Source organism: Nycticebus coucang, chromosome 4 (genome assembly GCF_027406575.1).
Source record: "Nycticebus coucang isolate mNycCou1 chromosome 4, mNycCou1.pri, whole genome shotgun sequence".
NCBI lineage: Eukaryota > Metazoa > Chordata > Mammalia > Primates > Lorisidae > Nycticebus > Nycticebus coucang.
Window position 1 is genome coordinate 93,547,992 of NC_069783.1, and position 15,313 is coordinate 93,563,304.

General features: G+C 40.2%; 1 protein-coding gene and 1 pseudogene across 1 annotated transcript in view; one reads left to right on the forward strand and one right to left on the reverse strand.

Moving 5' to 3' along the window:
- MRPL30 (mitochondrial ribosomal protein L30) overlaps window positions 1–15,313 on the forward strand; it is a 68,470-nt gene that overhangs the window by 12,732 nt on the left and 40,425 nt on the right. The window lies entirely within an intron of this gene.
- Window positions 13,430–14,569, reverse strand: LOC128583794 (complex I intermediate-associated protein 30, mitochondrial-like; annotated as a pseudogene).

Genomic DNA, 15,313 nt, shown 5'->3' on the forward strand with positions numbered 1-15,313 from the left:
TGTGCTTTCTTGGCCTCCCTTGAAGCGAGTGCATGGGCATATGACCTAGGCTCCACCAAGCATGTGCATCTCCTTCACACTTTGAATTAGAAGGTAGTGATGCAGAAACTCTGGGATGGTGAGAACCTTTCCCTAGCAGTATGCCAGGAGCCTGCATTTCTGGGGTAACAAAGGCAGTGAGGCAGGCAGGCAGGGTCAGTGACGTAAGTGATGCAGGCTACCTCATCCAACTCTCACATCGGCATCAGCAAGGGTATCATCTGATTACTTCTGCACTGCGATCTGCTATTACCCTTATAATAAATCCCCCTTTTACTTACATCGGCCCGGAGTTTTTGTTGCCTTTTACTAAGAGCGTTTACTGGTATAATCACTTAGTGCAGCGGTTCTCAACTTGTGGGTTGCAACCCACAAGAACTGTATTAAAGGGCCACGGCATTAGGAAGGTTGAGAACCACTAACTTAATGTGTGAACTGAAGAAAAAAAAAGTTACTACCTAGTAAAGAGGAACTCCATTTAAAAGATAGGGTAAAGGAAGAAAAGTATATTTCATGAAAGCTGAGAGCTTCAAGAAGGGAGCAGCCAACTGGGTCAAATGCTCCTGAAAAGTCAAGTAATATGAAACTTAGAAGAAGCTGGTTGGATATGATGGTATTGGCAACGGAGGAGGGGTGTCACTGTTGACCTTAAGCAATTTCAGTAGAACGACTGACAGTAGCCAGATTAAAGTATATTGGAGTTTGACTAGGAAGTAAGGAAATGGGTAAAGCCTGCATAGAGAGAACTCTTTCAAAAAGTTTGTTCATGAAGAAGAAGAAACAATAGGGTGGCATCTGGCTGACAGGAGCGATGCAGGAGAGCAGGAGAGTTTTCTCTAACAACTAAGTGGAGGGGGGAGCGGGAGTCAGGTCAAGATCACTGCCAAAAATCATATATTAAGAATATTAACTTTTTCTGTATGTTGTAAATTTGATCTCTCATGTTTTTTTTTTTTTTTCTTTTTTAATTGTTGGGGATTCATTGAGGGTACAATAAGCCAGGTTATACTGATTGCAATTGTTAGGTAAAGTCCCTCTTGCAATCATGTCTTGCCCCCATAAAGTGTGACACACACCAAGGCCCCACCCACCTCCCTCCTTCCCTCTGTTTCCCCCCCATAACCATATTTGTCATTAATTGTCCTCATGTCAAAATTGAGTACGTAGGATTCATGCTTCTCCATTCTTGTGATGCTTTACTAAGAATAATGTCTTCCACGTCCATCCAGGTTAATACGAAGGATGTAAAGTCTCCATTTTTTTTAATGGCTGAATAGTATTCCATGGTATACATATACCACAGCTTGTTAATCCATTCCTGGGTTGGTGGGCATTTAGGCTGTTTCCACATTTTGGCAATTGTAAATTGAGCTGCAATAAACAGTCTAGTACAAGTGTCCTTATGATAAAAGGATTTCTTTCCTTCTGGGTAGATGCCCAGTAATGGGATTGCAGGACCAAATGGGAGGTCTAGCTTGAGTGCTTTGAGGTTTCTCCATACTTCCTTCCAGAAAGGTTGTACTAGTTTGCAGTCCCACCAGCAGTGTAAAAGTGTTCCCTTCTCTCCACATCCACGCCAGCATCTGCAGTTTTGAGATTTTGTGATGTGGACCATTCTCACTGGGGTTAGATGATATCTCAGGGTTGTTTTGATTTGCATTTCTCTAATATATAGAGATGATGAACATTTTTTCATTTGTTTGTTAGCCATTCGTCTGTCGTCTTTAGAGAAAGTGCTATTCATGTCTCTTGCCCATTGATATAAGGGATTGTTGGTTTTTTCATGTGGATTAATTTGAGTTCTCTATAGATCCTAGTTATCAAGCTTTTGTCTGATTGAAAATATGCAAATATCCTTTCCCATTGTGTAGGTTGTCTCTTTGCTTTGGTTATGTCTCCTTAGCTGTACAGAAGCTTTTCAGTTTAATGAAGTCCCATTTGTTTATTTTTGTTGTTGTTGCAATTGCCATGGCAGTCTTCTTCATGAAGGCTTTCCCCAGGCCAATATCTTCCAGTGTTTTTCCTATGCTTTCTTGGAGGATTTTTATTGTTTCATGCCTTAAGTTTAAGTCCTTTATCCATCTTGAATCCATTTTTGTGAGTGGGGAAAGGTGTGGGTCCAGTTTCAGTCTTTTACATGTAGACATCCAGTTCTCCCAACACCATTTATTGAATAAGGACTCTTTCCCCCAAGGTATGTTCTTGTTTGGTTTATCAAAGATTAGGTGGTTGTAAAATGTTAGTTTCATTTCTTGGTTTTCAATTCGATTCCAAGTGTCTATGTCTCTGTTTTTGTGCCAGTACCATGCTGTCTTGAGCACTATGGCTTTGTAGTACAGACTAAACTCTGGTATGCTGATGCCCCCAGCTTTATTTTTGTTACAGAGAACTGCCTTAGCTATACGGAGTTTTTTCCAGTTCCATACAAAACGCAGAATCATTATTTCCAAATCTTGAAAGTACGATGTCGGTATTTTGATAGGAATGGCATTGAATAGGTAGATTGCTTTGTGAAGTATAGACATTTTAACAATGTTGATTCTTCCCATCCATGAGCATGGTATGTTCTTCCACTGGTTAATATCCTCTGCTATTTCCTTTCTGAGGATTTCATAGTTTTATTTATAGAGGTCCTTCACCTCCTTCGTTAGGTATACTCCTAGGTATTTCATTTTCTTTGAGACTATGGTGAAGGGAGTTGTGTCCTTAATTAGCTTCTCATCTTGACTGTTATTGGTGTACACAAAGGCTACTGACTTGTGGACATTGATTTTATATCCTGAAACATTACTGTATTTTTTGATGACTTCTAGGAGTCTTGTGGTTGAGTCTTTGGGGTTCTCTAAGTATAAGATCATGTCGTCAGCAAAGAGGGAGAGTTTGACCTCCTCTGCTCCCATTTGGATTCCCTTTATTTCCTTGTCTTGCCTAATTGTATTGGCTAGAACTTCCAGCACTACGTTGAATAGTAAAGGTGACAGAGGACAACCTTGTCTGGTTCCAGTTCTAAGAGGAAAAGCTTTCAGTTTTACTCCATTCAGTAAAATATTGGCTGTGGGTATGTCATAGATAGCTTCAATCAGTTTTAGAAATGTGCCACCTATGCCTATACTCTTCAGTGTTCTAATTAGAAAAGGATGCTGGATTTTATCAAACGCTTTTTCTGCATCTATTGAGAGGATCTTGTGATCTTTATTTTTGCCTCTGTTAATATGGTGGATAACGTTTATAGACTTGCGTATGTTAAACCAGCCTTGCATCCCTGGGATGAAGCCTACTTGATCATGATGAATGACTTTTTTGATGATAAGCTGTAATCTATTGGCTAGGATTTTGTTGAGAATTTTTGCGTCTATGTTCATGAGTGAGATTGGTCTGAAATTCTCCTTTTTGTTTGGGTCTTTTCCTGGTTTTGGTATCAGGGTGATGTTTGCTTCATAGAATGTGTTGGGGAAGATTCCTTCTTCCTCAATTTTTTGGAATAATTTCTGCAGTACAGGAATAAGCTCTTCCTTGAAGGTTTGATAGAATTCTGGAGTGAAGCCATCTGGACCAGGGCATTTTTTGGTTGGAAAATTTTTTATTGTTTCTTTGATCTCAGTGCTTGAAATTGGTCTGTTCAGGAGCTCTATTTCTTCCTGGCTGAGTCTAGGGAGAGGGTGTGATTCCAAATATTGATCCATTTCTTTCACATTGTCAAATTTCTGGGCATAGAGTTTCTGGTAGTATTCAGAGATGATCTCTTGTATCTCTGTGGAATCAGTTGTTATTTCCCCTTTATCATTTCTGATTGAGGTTACTAGAGATTTTACTTTTCTATTCCTCGTGAGTCTGGCCAATGGTTTATCTATTTTATTTATTTTTTCAAAAAACCAACTCCTTGTTTCATTAATTTCCTGAATGATTCTTTTGTTTTCAATTTCATTGATCTCTGATTTGATTTTGGATATTTCTTTTCTTCTACTGAGTTTAGGCTTAGATTGTTCTTTTTCCAATTCCATAAGATCTCTTGTGAGATTGTTGATGTGCTCTCTTTCTGTTTTTCGAATGTAGGCATCTAAAGCGATGAATTTTCCTCTCAAAACTGCTTTTGCAGTATCCCACAGGTTTTGGTAGCTTGTGTCTTCATTGTTGTTGTACTCAAGGAAGTTAATGATTTCCTGTTTTATTTCTTCCTTCACCTATCTGTTATTCAACAGAAGATTGTTTAGTTTCCATGCCTTTGGGTGGGGTCGAGCATTTTTGTTAGAATTGAGTTCCACCTTTAGTGCCTTATGGTCTGAGAAGATACAAGGTAAAATTTCAATTCTTTTGATTCTGTTGATAATTGTTTTGTGTCCCAGGATATGATCAATTTTGGAGAATGTTCCATGGGGTGATGAGAAGATTGTATATTCTTTATCTTTGGGATGGAGTGTTCTATATGCGTCTATCAAGCACAGTTGTTCTAGGGTCTCATTTAAATCTCTTATATCCTTGTTTAATTTCTGTTTAGAGGATCTGTCCAGCTCTGTAAGAGGAGTGTTAAAGTGCCCTGTTATTGTGGTATTATCAGATATCATATTGCTCAGACTCAGTAAGGTCTGTTTCAAGAATCTGGGATCATTTAAATTGGGTGCATAAATATTTAGAATTGAAACATCTTCTTGTTGTATTTCTCCCTTGACCAATATAAAGTGACCATCTTTGTCTTTTTTGACTTTAGTTGCTTTAAATCCACATGAATCTGAAAATAAGATTGCAACTCCTCTTTTCTTCTGAATGCCATTTGCTTGAAAAATTGTCTTCCATCCCTTGACTCGGAGGTTTAATTTGTCTTTTGAAGCCAGGTGTGTTTCTTGCAGACAGCAAATGGATGGCTTGTGTTTTTTAATCCAGTCAGCCAATCTATGTCTCTTCAGTGGGGAATTCAAGCCATTAACATTTATTGAGATAATTGATAAGTGTGGTAGTATTCTATTCATCTTATTTTGTGAGAGTCCATTGCTTAGTTTTATCTTTTGCATCAGTGTGAAGGTTAGGTTCTGTCCTTCAATTTCTGAGTTCTTACTTTGATGCTGATCCATTGTGGTGGTCAGTGTGCAGAACAGGTTGAAGTATTTCCTGTAGAGCTGGTCTTGTTGTGGCGAATTTCCTCAATGTTTGTCTATCCGTAAATGATTTGATTTCTCCATCAATTTTGAAGCTTAGCTTAGCAGGGTACAGAATTCTGGGCTGGAAATTGTTCTGTTTAAGTAGATTAAAGGTAGATGACCATCGTCTTCTTGCTTGGAAAGTTTCATTAGAGAAGTCTGCGGTCACTCTGATGGATTTTCCCCTGTAGGTCAACTGGCGCTTATTCCTGGCAGCTTGCAGAATCTTTTCTTTTGTCTTGACTTTGGACAGGTTCATCACAATGTGTCTTGGAGAAGCTCGGTTAGAGTTGAGGCGACCTGGGGTCCGATAGCCCTCTGAAAGCAGTGTGTCAGAATCTTTGGTGATATTTGGGAAATTTTCTTTTATAATATTCTCTAGTATGGCTTCCATTCCTCTGGGGCATTCTTCTTCCCCTTCTGGAATTCCTATAACTCATATATTGGAATGCTTCATAAAGTCCCATAATTCTGACAGTTGAATGTTCTGCGTTCTCTCTCTTCTTTTCTGCCTCTTTTACTATCTGAGTTATCTCAAAAACTTTGTCTTCTACCTCTGAAATTCTTTCTTCTGCATGGTCTAACCTGTTGCTGATAGTTCCATTGCATCTTTAAGTTCCCTGATTGACTGTTTCAGTTCCTTCAGCTCTGCTATATCCTTTTTATATTCTTCATATCGTTCATCTCTTATTTGATTCTGTTTTTGGATTTCCTTTTGGTTATTTTCCACTTTATTAGCAGTTTCCGTCATTGTTTCCATCATTTCTTTCATTGTTTTCAACATGTGTATTCTAAATTCCCTTTCTGTCATTCCTAACATTTCTGTATAGGTGGAATCCTCTGCAGTAGCTACCTCATGGTCCCTTGGCGGGGTTGTTCTGGACTGGTTCTTCATGTTGCCTGGAGTTTTCTGCTGATTCTTCCTCATGAGTGATTTCTTTTATCTGTTTCCTTGCCCTAATTTTCCATTCACTTCCTCTTGCTCTTTAAGTTCTCGTGCCTGTGGACTAAGGGTTACAGGACCAGAAGGGTGAGAAGGTTTAAGAGCAAAAAAGGGATGAAAGAAAGGAGGACTACGTGATAAGAAAAAAAAAAGAAAAATAGAGAAAGGAGAGGGGGTAGGTAAAAGGAATATTGACAAAAAGAAGAGAGGCACAGAAAGAGGGAGACAGAGCAATATAGGTGTACAGTAGGGTACTTTGATACAACCTTAAAAAAAAAAAAAACCACCTTCTGGGGGTGCCCAGTGGGGTGGTTCCCTTGAGGTCAGCAGCTCTTTGCTAACCTGGTCAGACACAGTACCCCACCTCCACCAAGTAGAGATGAAAGACAAAAATGCTATAAATCAAACCTGCCACGGACCACCCTGTCGGTGGGCTTCAGTTCGAGGGAAAGCAGGGAGAAGGAGCAAGGAAGGTTGAGAGGTCGGCGGAGGAATGACAGTCTGGCACACTATGGGTTAAAGTATGCAGCTGCAAATTTACTGGGTACACATGTTGGTATTTATACATTTTTACAGAGCTTACATAATGCAATCTTTTTGCTTACGTGCGCGGGTTATCTTTGTGTTTGTAAGTGTGATTTATCATGCATTGTTATGTCTTAAGGTTCCGCTTCCCGGAGGGTAGCAGTTATTAGTCAACTTTGCCCGCTTCCTCCTATCTCAGGAATGTTACCGCCTCCAACTCTTTTCTTAGTTTTTTATTATTTTTTTAGAATAGCTTGATATCTTCTTTATGTTAATGCTTGACTAATTCTACATTTACTATTTGATCTTATTGTTATTGATAATTATAATTTTGATTTAGAGTAAATTTCTTGACAAGTATTAGTTTTTCTATTGATTTTTATTATGCGTGACAGTTGGTGAAGTAAGATGTTCTGAACAGGACTTCATGGTGGGTGGATGTGTTTCAGTGACTTTGTAACTTATGTAGATAATTTGTATTTCGTGTCCTTAGGCTTATCGTCTTAGCTCACTGGTATTTATGGTGGGAAAACATCTTTATGTGCTCATTGTTGGTGCCACTGAGTCTAGTAGCTCATGAGGTGGTGTTATATCTGGATCAACAGTGTATTGTGTTCATTCTTAAGAAAGTACATATTGATAGTTTATCAGAACAAACAGACTTCTGGTACAGAATAACAAACACATGAGTAGACGCCACAATCTTTAAACTTAAGCGGGTAACTGAGCATGCTAGGCAACATTTCTGATGCTGTGCATACTGGGGGCGCTGGGGGCAAAGCTCCGGGGAGCACAAACCACCTTCCTGTCGTTCTATAACGCGGACAGCGCCGCCTCACTACGGCTGTGGTGCCGTGGGCGCGGCATTTCCCCCTTTTTTGTTTTTAAACCGCAGTTCAAAGACTTCTTGGCGTATAGAGTTAATAGAAGAAAACAGACACCGTATGAGACATGGTAACAGTAACACAACACAAAATAATAGACAGCCAATTATGGTTATGAATACAATATACTGGATCCAGTCAAGAGGATTGAGTGTTTTAAATTCACTAGTTAAAGATTGAGCCAATGTGTTAAGAGAAGTTATTGGTAAATGAGCTTGACTCATGGCTGTAATATCTTGTTGTCGGCCGTGTAAATTATGTGTTATATTATTGTTTCTTCAAACACCTTGTAAATGTGCTTGCAGTTTACTCCATGATTCAGACATGTTGTATGGTAAAGGTGTAATGCAAATAGCCTGAAAGGCAGAATGACACTTTGTTTGTAGCTTCTGTTGTATGTACTTAATGTCTTGACCTAAAGCTAAGACTACTTCTTCTAACACATTTAATTTGGCTTCAAGCTTATTATCAATACTAGCTTGTGTCATTAACGTTAAAGTTACATTACTGCTAAGAGTATTGACATAGTGTGCTGTATGCATTTGTTGCACTAAAGCTGTAGTAGCTACAGCAAAAGTAGTGATTATAGAAATTAAAGTTGCAATGCCTAAAATTAAACTTGTTACAAATCTCTTAGGCCTAATTAATTCATTAAGTGTTTCTAAAACTTGTAATGCTGTATTTTCATACTATGGATCACCTTGTAAGTCTACAGGCAACATCACATAAGAAGGTTTTTTTTACAATTAACATAACATTTACTTGTTTATCATGTTGCATATCAAAGGACGCAATACAATTAGTTATTTTTACAAGTTAAAAGATTTTAAAGGAAATACATAGTTAACTGGATCACATGTAAATTCTTTCACAAATTCTCTTTTATGAGTTTCATTTAACCTGCACAGACCATCTACAAACATTCTAAACTTTCTTGAACTTTTGCTCTGCCTTTTACTTTCTTACATAACTATTCTGTTTCAGGACAAAATTTATCACACAAGATTCTTTCTTTACACAATGTCATTCTCCTTTCTGTTTAATTTCTCTTACTCTCAAAAACTCACTTTCCACCAAACAGGATCCCAGTTTACCATGAAGTCACTTATTCACTCAGCTAAACTGATAATTAGAAGGTTTAAAAGGCAAGAATCTTATCCGTTGACAAAGATTCAGTTTGTAAAAATATTTTTCTTATTTATACAAATTACTAGTGGCAAAGGGCCAATAATAAAGGTTCTAAACCTCACCCTTGGGATTCCGCCAGTGCTGCTGTCTGGGGGCTGTAACACTTGGGAGGCAGGCCCGCCCCACGAAGGGCAGGGGGGCCCCCAGCTTCCTTCCCCGCTGGGCCTTTTCAGCCGTCTTGGAGCCAGTGGAAATGCACCCAGTGGTTTTGTTTGCTATCGGCGAGTGTACTTTCATTTTCTCCAAGCGGCGGGTGAGATCTTGCAGCGGCCGCTGGCGCCTCCTTCTGCGTTGTCTTTTCCGAATTTGAGTTAACTACTCCTGGAATAACTTCAAAGTTTTTAGTATAATTTGAATTTCTACCAATTATAATTCCAACCGTTCCAGGCAAAAGTTGCCTTTTCATTGCAGTGGGGATTAAAGTAACACCGTCCCATTTGGATAATAAGACATTCTTTTCACTTGCTAAATTTAAACCTGCACTTCCAGGAGTGCCCCGTGACAGATCATGAATAGTAAATTTAGGCGTCTGAGGATTTAAAGTGGATGGTTGCTGCATGCCCTGCAGTGCGGCACGATCTCCCTTGGGGTCAGGGCTGGGAGAATGCCCCCTGTCTAGTTTTTTGATTTTCTCATTTCCTGTTCTTCAGAGTCTGAGTCACCCTTGTCACTATTCAAAGGGGTTCCATCCTTATGAAACCTTGATTTACATTCATTTTTCCAATGTCGCCCCTTTTTACAACGAGGGCATAAGCCGGGTGGGTTCCCCCTCGGCTTATTGGCATGGGACTGTTTACAGTCCTTCTGCATGTGTCCTGGCTTGCCACAATTGTAGCAAGTGTTAGCAGGAGCTCTTGGCCCCTTACCTCCTTTATTGAAGGTATTTTTAACATAGGCGCTGAATTTCTGTCCTTGCATTGCTGCAGCATAGGCCATACTTTGGACTATAGCTGGTGAGGCATCCATGCATGCTTTAATATAATCTGGTAAAGTACCTGTTTTTCTTAGAGGACGTATAAGGTCCTGACACAGCGTGTTGGCATTTTCCCATGCTAACTGTTTGAGCAACAGTGATGTGCCCTCAGACGGGGGGAGCATTCTGTTAATGGCTTTTTCCAGCCTTGAAATAAAGTCTTGGTACGGTTCTTCAGTACCTTGTCTAATGTTAGCTAAAGTGCCACCCTTGGCACCTGGAGGAGGGATTCTGCGCCAGGCGCTAACAGACCCCTCCTCCACGAACCAAGGGCTGACAAGCTTAATAAAATGCATAAGATCCTCCAGCCGTTTGAGGGACACACTGAACCCGTTTTTAGCCAACATACGCTGTAACATAATACTCAGCATTCTTTCTTCCTTAGTTAATGCGTGCCCCATGAATCCTGTGATTACTTACACTTAACCGGTCAGCCTTTACCGGCGGGTCTGCAGCTCCCTGGTAAGAGCCGCCTTCAACCTTGAAAGAGAGAGAAAAAGAGAGAAGATTACCTGTACTTCAGGTCCCTGTTCGAGGCGCCACCTGCCACGGACCACCCTGTCGGTGGGCTTCAGTTCGAGGGAAAGCAGGGAGAAGGAGCGAGGAAGGTTGAGAGGTCGGCAGAGGAATGACAGTCTGGCACACTACGGGTTAAAGTATGCAGCTGCAAATTTACTGGGTACACATGTTGGTATTTATACATTTTTACAGAGCTTACATAATGCAATCTTTTTGCTTACGTGCGCGGGTTATCTTTGTGTTTGTAAGTGTGATTTATCATGCATTGTTATGTCTTAAGGTTCCGCTTCCCGGAGGGTAGCAGTTATTAGTCAACTTTGCCCGCTTCCTCCTATCTCAGGAATGTTACCGCCTCCAACTCTTTTCTTAGTTTTTTATTATTTTTTTAGAATAGCTTGATATCTTCTTTATGTTAATGCTTGACTAATTCTACATTTACTATTTGATCTTATTGTTATTGATAATTATAATTTTGATTTAGAGTAAATTTCTTGACAAGTATTAGTTTTTCTATTGATTTTTATTATGCGTGACAGTTGGTGAAGTAAGATGTTCTGAACAGGACTTCATGGTGGGTGGATGTGTTTCAGTGACTTTGTAACTTATGTAGATAATTTGTATTTCGTGTCCTTAGGCTTATCGTCTTAGCTCACTGGTATTTATGGTGGGAAAACATCTTTATGTGCTCATTGTTGGTGCCACTGAGTCTAGTAGCTCATGAGGTGGTGTTATATCTGGATCAACAGTGTATTGTGTTCATTCTTAAGAAAGTACATATTGATAGTTTATCAGAACAAACAGACTTCTGGTACAGAATGACAAACACATGAGTAGACGCCACAATCTTTAAACTTAAGCGGGTAACTGAGCATGCTAGGCAACATTTCTGATGCTGTGCATACTGGGGGCGCTGGGGGCAAAGCTCCGTGGAGCACAAACCACCTTCCCGTCGTTCTATAACGCAGACAGCGCCGCCTCACTACGGCTGTGGTGCCGTGGGCGCGGCACAAACCAAAACAAGCAAACAGAAAACTTTACAGGATAAAATTGGCTGGAAAAACCAAATAATAGTGGTAGAAACACTAACTAAAATGAAGTTCTAATTATTGAAATAGGCAGCAATGGGAAATTATAATTAAACTAGAAAAATTGAGAAAGAAAAAGGATCTGTATGGAAAAGGTTGAACTTAAAAAACAAGACAACAATCCACAACATCAAAATAAACAAAAAAAACAACCAAAGCAAAAAAAGAAAAAAAAACACAACCAAAAACAAAGCAGTATGTATATGTTATTGGATATTGTCTGGGCAACACGTGGTCTTCTGGGGTATGAGATGTTAATCACAGTTCTGATACGACTGGACGCTGCTAGTTTCTCAAACCCCAGCAGGTAGACACCCTAAATCTCTCTTCAGCCCACTTAAAAGGCACTTTGAACTTGTTCACTTACTGAGCAGAAGCTTTCTCAGGGAAGTGCTTGTCGCTGGAATCACTGCTGAAGTGGCTATCCACTTACCCTGTGTGTCAAAACTGGTCTCCCTCTGCCCCCGAGGTTTAGGGCTGCAAGGTGGCTCAGACCCCGCCCTTAGGCTACTTGGTCGCTGGGTTACCAGCTCCCACCCAATTCCAGCTCTGCGACCCTGAGGGCGGAGCTTGCCGGGGCAGATCGCTCACAATGTCTGCCTGTGACCCAGAGCCAAACACTATTAGCTCCGTCTGGCTCAGCGGCTCAGACTGGGGCCCTAGACAAAGGCCAAAGTTCTCCACACTCCCGCTCAGGCTCTCCCCAAGGCAGTTCAGCTGAGTGCCAAGTCCAAGGACACCAAAACAGTTCACAGGTAAGGCCTTTCTGGTTTGCAGTCTCGCTGCTACTGAACTTACAGTTGCGGGCAGGTTTAGAAGGATTGAACACACGCGACCACTTGCCGGTTTGCCACTGTTTTAGTCCTCCTCTTGGGGTCCAGAAGTCTCTCGCTGACTCCCTGTATCCTCTCAGGGGTGATGATAGGCAGATCCCACCAGCCAGAGATGCCTGGAGTCCTATATCCCCAGACTCACAGTGCCCAGATGCAAGGAAGCTGTTACTCGGCTGCCATCTTGCTCCGCCTCCCTCTCTCATGTTTTTTTTTAACTTTGTTTATGGTTCTCTTTACTCAAATTTTAAATATTTACATTTTCTTATCTTTCATTCTTTTCCTTGACAGTTTCATGGGTTTTGTTATACTTAGTTTATTTAGTGGAGTTTTTTTTTAAATGGATTTTTCATTTAATCAGCCCTTCAATCCAGTTAGAATCATTTCTTTATGTGGAGTACGGTAGCGACCTAATGCTGTTTTTTTCTAATTTCTTGATATCTTTAAACTTGTACCTGGTAGCCTTCTGGTGCTCGAATTTGATCTGGGGCTAGAACTCCAAATATCTAGAATAGATACCCTTTCTACAGACTGTTTTCCTTAAATATTATTATGTCTTAACCAGGATTTTTAGGAGTGGATAAAAGTTAATTTCACAGGGTTATGAATTGCTGATTTTCTGTAGTGACAAATTCATATGCTCTTGAAATCAGAATTGTTATTTTAACATGAATGTGAAGAGGACTAACACATCCTAAGATAGTCTGCAGAAAGAACTTTTGATCAGGCCCTACACTTGTCCAAGTGCTCTCCTGAGACCGTAAATTTTCATACAGTAAAGCTTAGCAAAACTGGTTTGAGTCTAAAATTTTTCAGATTTAGCATCATCATCAACACCTGAACCTGAAAACATCCAAGACAAACATCAGGAACTGTTCTCAAAGACCTTCCCAGTCTTTCATGCCAACTCAATCTTGTACCTCCTGGTCCACAAAGGCAAAGCATAAACCTAAAGCCCAAGGCTACTCAGGACCACTCTGTCCAACTGTGTTCCCAAAGCATCCACGCCATTTAACTCTGCTTGAATAATCTCCAGATGTGATGTTTGTATATGCACTCTCTAATACTGAATACTGGTACCTCATTTTTCCTCTCACAGGCTTGGGCTTAGTTTGTTCTTTAGGCATATGGACTGCCCACTACCTCCAGCATTTGTCCCCCCTTCCAACCTGTCTCCATGGAGCCTATTCTTTGTCCCTAACCACACAATTTGCATCTGGACAGATAAGCTTACCCAGAACTTTTTTTTTTTTTTTTTTTGCCATTAAAGAAATATTTTGTCTGTATCACTGAAGATGCTATTACTGTTAGTTTAGTAATATAAAACTACTACATGTTATTTAATTGAAAAGTCTTGGGCTAATCTCTGGAGAATTTTCATGGGCAAACTCTTCTGTGTGGGCTGGATCAGTAAACACTCCAATAAAATCAATTTCCAGGAAGAATGGACCATCCACTTTATCAGCCAAGGTAAATCCTATAAAAGAGATCTTGTCAAGCAGAAGCTGAGACTGAACATCCCGGATTCTTCCTTGATTTGAGAAGAAAAATTTGGAGAAAGGAATCTTGACCTCCTGCCAGTAGGGCCCCCCACAGGTGAACATGAAGTAACTGTACATTTGATTCTTCCTCTGGATAAAATCTGAGTCCTCCTTGATATTCACCATCCACAGTCAACCATCCCCACAGACCCGGAGAGACAGAGTATTAAACTGGGACCAATCATCAGACTTCCTCCTCTCAAAAGAGGCCGTTGGTATCCTGGATATCACTGCACAGTATCCACTTCGACTACTATCTCCATCATAAGGTCTCTCAGAACTCAGAGTTCCATAGAGCAGTGCACTTTGGTTATTCTTGCCCATTTTTAAGAATACTTCACTTCTGCCTCCAATTGTCTTATCAGAAGTCAGTATCCACTTATCTAAATCTTCTTTCCCATGGAACTGCCAGACGACCTTGGCTTGTTCCAACAAGGGCCCTATCCTTCTGGCCCTATCCTTGGCTTGTTCTAACAAGGGCCCTATACTTCTGCCCTATCCAATGATTCACACGTTCCTCCTTCAAACGCCTAAAATGGTCCTTTATTTCATCTCTAATTGCTTTATCAAAACTAACTTCTGGCTTCTCCTCAGGAGAAGTTGTATCTAAGGCAACTTCTTGCTGGTGATGTTCCTGCAAACTCCCTTGAGTCTTTCTCTGTGAGGAGGCTTTGCCAGGAGCCGCCACTGGTTTCTGAGGACTATTGGAACAATAGTCCACAAAGTGAATACCCAAAAAAGGATACAAGCCAATACGTGGCTTTGGGCATTTTCTGAGAATATGAGTGCTAGTCAGCAATTTGTGAACAAAATCCATGGTTTAAAAAAAAAGTCAAAATGTAAATTTCTCCCTGAATCACCAGGAAAAAAATCTTCAGCCAATAGCCCAATTCTACCTTTCCATAGTCTGTGACTTCCGCCCAGAACTTTTGATTATAAGCTACTAGATTTCCCAAAAGTGACAGCCAAAGTGAATGAGCTACAAAATGCATCTGCAAAACTAAATGGCTTAATTTGCCTTTATGGAGTTAGATAATATTAGACAACTGAATGTTGGTTAAATGTCTGCCAAAGACAATTATCTTAATTGTTAACAAAATTAGCATTGTATTTTTTTCCTGGTTATTACACCCGCAAGCCAATCTGTCTGTTAAGAGAATGCTGTTCCATGATGATTTTCCTTCCTAGACTTAAAACACCCAAGGGCGAAGTTAAGATTCAACTCATCTTCATAAGAGAGGCTCAAGCGGCTCAGGCGCCAGCCACATACACCGGAGCTGGTGTGTTAGATCCCAACCAGGCCTACCAAACTGCAATGACAACTACAGCCAAAAAATAACCCAGCGTAGTGGCGGGTGCCTGTAGTCCCAGCTACTTGGGAGGCTGAAGCAGGAGAATCGCTTAAGCCCAAAGAGTTTGAGGTTGCTATGAGCTCTGACGCCACAGCACTCAACTGAAGGCAACATAGTGAGACTGTGTCTGGAGAAGAAGAAAAAAAAAAAAAAATAGAGGCTCATTAATTGTTTACTTATGCTCCAAAAGCCAAATAAAAGAAAAGCTGATAAAATGTTTAAATTACCTATATGACTTGCAACAGTGTAAATCTGAGTAATATATTCATATTTATATAAATATTTAGGATTTTTCCACAAGT